The sequence below is a fragment of the Hemicordylus capensis genome, chromosome 1, assembly GCF_027244095.1.
Source record: "Hemicordylus capensis ecotype Gifberg chromosome 1, rHemCap1.1.pri, whole genome shotgun sequence".
Classification (NCBI taxonomy): Eukaryota; Metazoa; Chordata; class Lepidosauria; order Squamata; family Cordylidae; genus Hemicordylus; species Hemicordylus capensis.
The window spans coordinates 260,597,123-260,607,614 of record NC_069657.1 but is presented as its reverse complement, the minus strand read 5'-3'; positions in this window follow the sequence as shown (position 1 = coordinate 260,607,614).

Below are 10,492 nucleotides of genomic sequence, written 5' to 3'. Positions count from 1 at the left end.
TGAGGGAAAGAAATGCTGAATCATCCCTGCTAAGCTGCCTGGCTAGGCTTCTCCTAAAACTATTATCGGTAGGTTCAAAATGCTGCCAGCACCACCTCTTTTGTCTACAGAAACTCTCTGGTCTTGGGGTGGAATAACCCAGGAATAACCCTTATTCCTAGAATTTAAAATAGCTAGGAAGCAGCCAGGCCTACAATAATCCTTAGAGCTTTACATTATTAAAAAGTCTTCTAGTGCCTCACCAAGCTCTCTTGGACCTAAAACATACCCAATAGATATATAAAAAACCCAGAATATAGGTGACTTGTAACTGGGTAAAATGGCAGGGGCTGAGGGGAGATTTCCCCAAGCAACATGACACCATCTTTTCACCTGCCATTATGTATCGAGATTCTGATTGATGAGACTGACAGATGATTACAGCAGAACTGGACAACTGGTGCAAAGATGCAGCAAGCTGGACTGTGCTTTTATCTGTTTGTTAAAATATTAGAAGCCCTAGCATAGGGGAAAACTTCCGTGAATTGTTAGGATGGACCCATTAAAAAAAGAAAGAAAGAAAAATCTTTAAAGCAGAAAAAGGAATGGCTTGTCCTTTTCACTCTGAAGCGGCTCAGGACAAAACATGATCCCCTGAGAGCTCTGTCCCACACCCCACACCCCAACAATTTGTGATGCAGAGCCCCCAAGTCCCATTGCCAGCAGTTTGATGGGCACTAATAGTCACTCCCTTTGAACCATGGGCAGCTTCCTCAAAGAGGCAGATGGTCTGAGGTCAGGACAAGGAGGTCTGATGGCCCATTAGTCTATCCAGTACTGTTAATGGAACTGTTCCCGGGGAATTGGCATGTTTTAGGCTTATGTGGGGCAGGGGCATAGCTAAGAGAGAGACGCCCCATATTTGTCTCTCTCCCTGGTGGCTACTCTGAGGGAGATAATGAAGAAAATAGGGAGGGGTGGACCTGGGGGGGGCACTCAGGAGCTGGGCAGCCCAGGTTATTTTAACCTATATCTGCTCAATTATAGCTACACCCCTGATGTGGGGGAATTAGCTAGCTTGAAATGGTGCGGTCCCACCTTCAGAATAAATTTGTTCAAAGATTTGGTTACAGAAAGCACTGAACAGAGAGGTTAAAGTTCGAAATGAAATGAGGTTTATTGAAGGCTTTTTTGCAGAGTACAGGAAGAGAAAATAATGGTTAATGAGCAACGGTATTAAACTAATAAGACTAGCAAAACTAACAGGTTACAAAAGACTATGTTGCAGCTCATGAAGAGACAAGTTGTCTTGAGTTTCTGAATTAGGTTCACTTAAGGCTGACAAGAGAGAAACAGGCAGTTTGGGATTTTAGGAGAAATGGGGGGAAAGGGAAGTAGAGTTTTGAGAATAGAGGTTATGTGCTACCTTGCTCCTTCCCAGAGGAATGCTGTGAACTCTTGTGGCTCGGTCTTTACTGTTGGAGCTAGGACCCTGGCAGCATCAGGTCTCAGTTGCAATGTCTCATAGTGACCACTGGGTGGGGGTGTGGGTGGAGGGAGGGTTAGGGTTCTGGATAAAAGTGCTGGACACCTCCCCTTTGTTCTTCCAGTTTTAGTCTCCATTTTGTCTCTCCAGAGATGGCTGTTTGTTTTGGTCTCTCTCTTCAGCCACAGCTGAAATAAGCTGCAGGCTCTTTCACATTTGTTTGTAACCTTTTCTTTAAATAAATCCTTGTAGTTCTTCAATACTAAAGAACTGTCTCAAGACCTCTTGCTTTGCTGCTTTCTCATCAAACTGGTTTTGCTCTTCTATTTGAGGACTGAACTCCCATTCTCCCCCCTACAGCTACCAAGAGGCTTTTCTCCTCCGAGGAAAGCAGGAAGGTGGGAGTGGGCACCCAGGAACCAGGCAGAGGTTTGGGAGCCAGGGAAAATCCAAAAATGGAGCAGAATCTCGCAGCCAGGAGTGCTGCGCAGACCAGGTCAGGAAAATGACTGGTCTGGAGGTGAAAGGTAAAGCAGGAGTAAGAATCAAGGCAGGGCAAAATGGAGGTGCCTGTGCCAAGACATAGGAAAAAAGATGGTGGATCCGAGGAAGAACCACCTGGTGAATCTAAGGTAGAGCCACGAGTGACACAAGAGACACTGGTGACCCAGGAGACATAAGGATTGATGGTGTCTTGATCTCTTATACAAAAATTCTTGCCTGAGGGCATTGTGTTGATTACACCTTGCAAAGGTGGGCAAAAGGGACAAAGGACAGGGCACAACATTGTCCTATACAAAAGTGAGGAGTAGACTTGTTCTTGGACAAAGGCTAGGGATGGGAAGGTCTGAAAGACCCGCGTAGGAAGAAGCGAAATGGACGCCATCAAAGATGATCTCTTGTGTCTTTTAGAATATCTGGGGGCAGGGTGGGGGGGAGCCTAAAATGTAAACAAGCTAGCTTCCTTCAGTTTGAGACAGTCATTAACATACTAGTTAGCAAAGTTATTTTCTTATCGCTCCTTCCTGAGGCGGTGCTATCTTGACCTGATCCGTTGTGCCAACACAGGGAGAATACTTGATGGATACTTTAAAGAATAGCTCTTGATTAAATCACGTCTACTCCAGCTTCCCACCTGTGAGTAATCGGGGGCGGGGGGGCAGCATGGAGAGGTCCTTCTGCAGTCCTGTGCTTTGAACCTGACTCAGAGTTCCATCTCCCAAGCTACATGCCAAAGTGACATGCCCTTTGAGTCAGCTATAGGTGAAACAAAATGGAGATCTCATGGTCCCGTAAGATCCAGAGTGCAAACAGTGGTCACTAGAGGCTCGTAGTTCCACATAGAGAGGGGTGCTCCTTGGGGGAGCCCCCAAACAGGCTCTTTTTGTAACAGTACCGGCAGCAGATTTCTATGATCTCTTAAGGAGACCTCTTTCCTAGCTCTGGAATCCTTTTACATGCATAACTACCACTGAGCTATGACCCCTCCCCATGTGAAAAAGGGGAGGTGTGGGGAGCATTCTGATTCCTGACTACTCTCCATTTCCTTCTGGACTGGAATTTGCTGGGAGATACTTCATCATATATATACTCCATCATGTGTGTGTGTATATACCGTGTTTCCCCGAAAATAAGACAGCGTCTTATATTAATTTTAGCCCCCAAAAATGCACTAGGGCAATTAGCGGTACATCAGAAATTACTGCTAGGTCTTACTTTCGGGGTAGGTCTTACTTTTGGGGAAACAGGGTACATACATATACGCAACCTGCTCCAGATAATCCAATTTAATTCCTCAAGATTTTGTTCTGTTTCACTATGAATCCAGACTGTAAAATATATTGATTCTTTACCTTTCATTTTATATCTTCACCACAAGGTGTTTGGTTGTTTTTTTTAAAGCTCCCATTCTGTTCTAAAAATAACCAGTCAGATTTTTTTTTCCCATAGAGGGATTTTTCATGTGATTATGATAAAAGCAAATGCATTTACTTTCTCTGTACAAAAATAATCCTCTTACCTGAGGCTCCGAATCCAGTTGTGTCTCTGCTTCCCTTGGTTATTTGCAGAAATCTATTTCTTGCACTTCCTAATCTCTCTCTCTCTCTCTCTCTCTCTCTCTCTCTCTCTCTCTCTCTCTCTCTCGTAATTACCACCAGCTTTGCTGCTCTCCTTACCTAGTCATTCCTCTTCTTTAGACAAATGTCAAGGGCTGTAAATAAGATTTTTTTAAATTACCAGCTATAAAATGCTACTGAAGGATGAGGAGTCAAATGCCTGAGAAGTCTACAGGGCTGCAAAGAGGTAATCTGGGGCCAGGGCAAAACATAGGCCAGGGTCACATAGCCCACTGCAAGGAGGTAGGAGGTGCTTGTGGAGTACATGCCCCCAATGCCAGCCATAAGATCAGCTCATTTTGTGACAGCTGAACCCACCATGTCTGTTGGAAAATATCAAGTTCCTTCTGCTGCCTGATGTTCGCCCAACATTCTCAAACAAATTTCAAATGTCACTTTCGGCTGTCGGGCAAACGCTGGGTAATGGCAGAAACATGACATTCTCCACCTGACAATTACAGGTTGAACATACTGAAAGAATGAGAGTTGGCCTTGTGGTAGCAAGCATGACTTGTCCTTTTAGCTAAGCAGGGTCCACCTTGGTTGCATATGAATGGAAGACTAGAAGTGTGAGCACTGAAAGATATTCCCCTCAGGGGATGGAGCCGCTCTGGGAAGAGCAGAAGGTTCCAAGTTCCCTCCCTGGCTTCTCCAAGATAGGGCTGAGAGAGATTCCTACCTGCAACCTTGGAGAAGCCATTGCCAGTCTGTGAAGACAATACTGAGCTAGATAGACCATCTGACTCAGTATATGGCAGATTCCTATGTTCCTGGTTCAGAAGTCATGACATTGGCAGTAGTAGTACTGTCTGGCTCTTATTGAGAGGGCGTGCTTCTGAGGAATCTCCAGTTCTCTCCTACTTACTTAATGGGTCATATGAACCCCTTCGTAATCTCTCCTTCTGGGTATTCCTCCCCGCCACAAAACTGTTAATATGAAACAGTACATTGGCTAGAATCCTGGCACCTAATTTTCTACACAGAGAGTGGTTTGGGGGTTTTTTGTATGGATAAACTTTCAGTCATGTGATCCAGCTCCTATGGGGCTTCCATCACATGGATTACAAAGGTGTTCTTTAGACAGAAGTGATGCAGATTCCAGGATCATCTGAATCAGTAGAATATGGGCTGGTTATTATGACCACTAAAATGAGGGTAGGACAGGACTGCTCAACTTTGGCCCTCCTGCAGATGCTCGCCTACAACTCTCATAATCCCTGGCTATTGGCCACTGTGGCTGGGGATTGTGGGAGTTGTAGTCCAAAAACAGCTCGGGGGGGGGGGATAAGTTGAGCAGGCCTGGGGTAGGAGGAGGGCTACCCAGATTCCTATGAGTGTGAAAACCTGCACATTCCCTCCAGCCTAGGCTGCTAAGTTGTGGCTGGGCTACCCAGCATTTGTACTCAGCATCACAATGAGGCTGATGGAGAGCAGTAGCCTTCTACCCCACATGTCTGGTCATGAGAAGAACCTGCGTACTGCTCCTACCTGGGCTCACATGTGGCACACCCTCACCTATACGGCAACCATCAAGAGCTGCACCTGGAGTGATCACTGTCAATGGATGCGCTAGTCTTCAAAGTGTACTCCATGCTCCCGAAGTTGGGTAACCTCTCGCCTGGACAACCACCTCAAAATGGTTATGAGAATGGACCTTTAGAATCTGGTTGGGCCTGGGGACTTTTAAAGAGCCTATTTCAGGTTATTGGGTCATGGCACTGCTTTACCTGAGACAAACGTTTACCAAGTGATATAGGATAATCATTCACACTGCCCTGCCAGGAAGTGAGGGAAAGTGTTGCCACTTCCCTGCAACCCCAGAATATTTGACCCAGTCAGTATCTCCTCACTACCCTGGCATTGACAGTCACTTTAGAGGAGGAAATGAGTATTATGTTCATTGCAGCCATCTGTTGTATAAAAAAGTATACCCGTGATTAGCAACTGTAAGGGGAAAAGGGCAGGCAGTAACCAGATGCAGTTTCCTAGAACAAACACCGAATTCAGATGTAACTGGAAACCAGAGGTCCCTTCACCTTCGATTTCCATGGATGCACATCCGAATTCAGGAAACCAGAGCTGAAGGCGAGAAGGGACCCATGGTTTCCCTCCCCAAATTCCAACAACTCTGGTTCTGTGGTGCCAGTGTTACATCCGGACGCACTGCAGTTTTGGCCCCACAGAGCCAGAGTTGAGGGAAGAAGCTCCTCCCTCACTTAGGCCTGATTGGCTGTACAAGCTGTCCTTCTGTCAAGAAGGAAGCCTGCACAGCCAGCTTCTCTCCCTCTCTGCAGTCTCTCTGATTGCAGAAAGGCAGCTTTCCTTCATGTCCAAAAGTGGATGGGAGAGCAGGGTGGGTGGGTGGGTTATGTCTGAAGGGGGCCAAAGGTTCCCAACTGTAGGTACCCAGATGCTGGACTACAGTTCCTATCATAACAGAGCCAGCGTGGTATAGTGGTTAGAGTCCTGGGCTAGGACCGGGGAGACACGGGTTCAAATCCCCATTCAGCCATGAAACTTGCTGGGTGACTCTGGGCCAGTCACTTCTCTCTCAGCCTAACCTACTTCACAGGGTAGTTGTGAGGAGAAACCTAAGTATTTAGTACACCACTCTGGGCTCCTTACAGGAACAGCGGGATATAAAATGAAATAATAATTACTACTACTACTACTACTACTACTACTACTACTACAAACAGACAAACATCTGCCACACAATACACCAGATATAACTGTAGCCGAGAAGAAAGAAAAACCAGTTAAAATAATCGACATAGCAATACCAGGGGACAGCAGAATAGAAGAAAAAGAAATAGAAAAAATCACAAAATACAAAGATCTACAAATTGAAATTGAAAGGCTGTGGCATAAGAAGACCAAAATAATCCCAGTGGTAATTGGCGCCCTGGGTGCAGTTCCAAAAGACCTTGAAAAGCACATCAACACCATAGGGGCCACAGAAATCACCATCAGCCAATTACAAAAAGCAACTTTACTGGGAACAGCCTATATTCTGCAACGATATCTATAATAACAGCAACAACATTGACAATAAAATTCAGCCATCCCAGGTCCTTGGGAAGGACTCGATGTCTGGACAAACCAGTCAATAACACCTGTCTGACTGTGTAAATAAATAAATAATAATTCCCAGTCACAATGGCCAAAGGCTGGGGATAATGGTAGTTCAATATCCGAGGAGCCAAGGCTGAGAATTCCTGTCCTAGAAAATTATTCATGTGCAATATCAGAATGTGTTTGACTAATAGTCAATGAATCCTGTTGCCCTAAATACAGGTTTTCCGTATGCATCAAGGATGATAATTTATTCCATGTCACTTGCTAGATTTGCAAAGGGACATGACTTTTCCTCAGTATCCTTTCCCTTCCCATAGCTCCAAATGTATGAAGTTAAGAAACTGAGGATTTCACAGCAATAACGACAGGGGTGGCAGGGAGGGGAGAGACAGAAAAATGGATTTATAAAGGAGCTGGCTGGAGCTAAACTCGTACACTCAGTACAGAGTATTAAGCAATTCTCAACATGTACTAATGCTAATAGGATATTAATAATTTAAAAAAAAATCTTCTCGAGGGCGAGCAAACAATCTTCCTACTCGAAATGCTGAAAGGCGGGAGTGGCATCTGCTGTTTACCAAGCACATCTAAAGAACACTCTTGATTCCCCCCCCCCCGCTCTTCATTTAGTAGCCATTTTTGATTAAGCAGATGGCAACAGAATCCTCCTAACCTTCTTGCAAGAGTTAATCTCTTGCACTAGCAAGGGGAAAGTATTTTGTGCAAATATTTGGTTTTCAGCCTAGAATACAAACACACAAGACATATAAAAGTGGTCGGTATATACATATTTGTCGTATATAATTGCAGCCCTTTTTGAGCATATGCAGAATGAAATGAATTAAATTAGCACTGAGGTTGCTGGAAAATTCCACTTCACAAGGAACTTAGGCTGGATGTTGAAATTAAATATGGGAGGTGGGGGGCTTTGTGGGAAATTATCAGCATCTTCAGTCAGGGGCGTAGCAAGGTTGGAGTGGGTCCAGAGACAAGATTTTTAAATACCCCCCTCACTGAAGTTTTATCTATCTATCTATCTATCTATCTATCTATCTATCTATCTATCTATCTATCTCTCCCCTATGTGCCACAATAGAACATCATCCTAAACTATTTTTTTAAGGTTTTGTAAATTGTGGACGATGCAAGTTATTTCATGGTACTAGAGAAAGACATGCTGTTCTGGTAGCTCCAGGTCTTAACACTCACATCAATTTCGGAGGATGAATACAACTGAAGGAAGCCCGGGCGGGTGCATGGCTGGGGGAGTCAATCATGTGACTTGCCTCTGGGGGCCCCCCAAGGCTGTGGGCCCCCAGAAAACTGTCTCCCCTTGCCCTATTATAGTTACACCCCTGATTTCCTACTTGCAGTCAAGTCGATTTTGAGCCTATATTCCCTTTCTAAAATGATCAGCATAATGTCGTTCTTGCAGGCTTTTGAAATCAGAGCAATTTTGTAGGAAGACAAGAAATGAATTCATACATTAAAAAAAAATATGAACAGTCATCCTTAAACTTTACATTCTCATATTGGATGGCAAACTGTTATTAAAGGAAAACTCAATGTTTTGTTCTTACTAGTATGGCTGGGATCCACAGAGTTATCTTAGTCATGCCTAAGGGTCTGGGCATGCTCAGTGGAATTCTTGACTTTTTCTTTGAACACCCCCCACCCCACCCCCCCACACTTTTGGGAGTTTCCTCCGTTTCTGAAGGGGTTTGTCACATGGCATGGAAGGCAGCTGTTTGGGCAAGTGGACCTAGTCACATGGTGTTGCGCCTCAGCAGTGTTTCAGCCTATCAAGTGAAAGAACCTAGGGACGCTAGCTGTCAGTCAGAGGAGGCTGGAGATGGGACATGGTCCAATCTAGTTCCAGAGAAGGCAAATCAGGCTAGAAGCAAGGGGCTAGAAGCAAGAGCCGATCTAAACTGAGTGGGGACTAGGATCCAAGGCAGCAATCCCAGGCAGGAAGGGACAAAAGCAGACACAAAGTCGAGTCAAGCACGGACCATGATCCAAAGCAGTGGACAGGAAGGTGGGCCGGGGGGGGGGGAGCGGCCCTTCCATGGGGTTGATTGAGGCGGTTCCCACAGGCATGTACAGGGGCACAGAGGCAGCAAATGCCAGGCCCATGCCACCATGAGTGCCACTCTACCACCCACTGCTGCCATCTTTCCTCACCTCGTTGGGGCATGATGTTCTCCTCCGCCTCATGCTGGGGCACCCCTCTCCCTCCCCCCACCCTTGAGCCTGGAGTGCTCCTCCTGCCACTGCTGTCTCTGAATGGCATAATCTGAGAAAGCCTGGGCATTGCTGCTGCAGCCTCATCAACATGGCTCGACAGTGCTAAGCAGCACCCACAGGTAGGAACATAGGAACATAGGACACTGCCATATACTGAGTCAGACCATTTGTCTTTCTAGCTCAGTATTGTCTTCACAGACTGGCAGCGGCTTCTCCAAGGTTGCAGGCAGGAATCTCTCTCAGCCCTGTCTTGGAGGGTTATGTGCAAAAAGACAAGAGTATCTCTTCTAAACAGCAATGGGACAAATTGTGGAAATGGACATCGGACGTAACCCCCCCATTACCTGATGTGCCTTGTAATCCCCCACCCCCGAGTTACAGTACTACCTGCATATACTTCATAACTTGTGTGTTTCCAAACTCTTGTGTGTAAATCTTTGTAGATATATCATGTACAAACAACCACTTTGTATATAATTGTGCTTTGGCAACGTACTGTATGCTTTGGTAGTTTGTTGGTTCCATAACAAAAAAATCTTGTCCTATCTTGGAGATGCCAGGGAGGGAACTTGAAGCCTTCTGCTCTTCCCAGAGCGGCTTCATCCCCTGAGGGGAATATCTTGCAGTGCTCACACATCAAGTCTCCCATTCAGATGCAACCAGGGCAGATCCTTAATAGCTATGGGGACAAGTCATGCGTGCTACCACAAGACCAGCTCTGCTCTCCAAAATCTTCTTTCATTTGCATCCTTTATACAGACTGAAAGAAGTGTGAGACACAGAGATTCTCTGCATGAGTAATTCAGAACTAGTAATGCAGGTTGAAAACAAAATCAGGAGGGAGGGCGGAAGAAGAAGCTTAGCAAGAAGAACTGTTTGAGCTCCCTTGAGAACTGGAAATGTGCGCAGAAAAAGATTTGTCATTCCATCTACAGCCTTCTTGCTGTATGATCAAACCAAGCAAAGCAGCTTAGAGCTGGTTCATTCCTTAAAGAGACATATACCTTCCAAATGAACTTCATATCAAGTGGGGCATTTATCATCAACATAGAAACAAGGAGAAAAAGCCCTTTGGGCCTAGACTTAACCAACCAGTGGTTCTTTTTAAAGTCTTCCTTGATTCCATTAAGCTGCAGGCTAGATGTTTAATTTTAATCTTTTGCATTCGTGAAATGACATGCATACCTGAAAGGTCACTTATTGTACTTCAAAGGGTCAGGTAATATGCCCCAGCCCCTCCCCAGAAGCTGGGAAATGCTTTCACGTTGAATGTCAAGGGGCAAGTGGCCAAAATCAATATGCCATCATTGTCCCACTTTTGTTTTCATTCTTTGTTATTTTGCCTTTGTGAAGTTCCACTTGAATATAGTTTCTTTGAATAGATAGGTTACCTATCCTCTACTGTAACAAAATTCAGATTAGCAGCAAAATCTATTACTCTGGCTTAAATGGCTCTGGCAGAATCCAACAGGAATGTCACCTGCAAAACAGATATGCTTAGTGGTGTAGACATAGGGGACAAATGTCTCTGGGTCACAGGGGTCTGGGGCATGTTCCCACTAAGAGGGATTCCCAGATGTTGTTG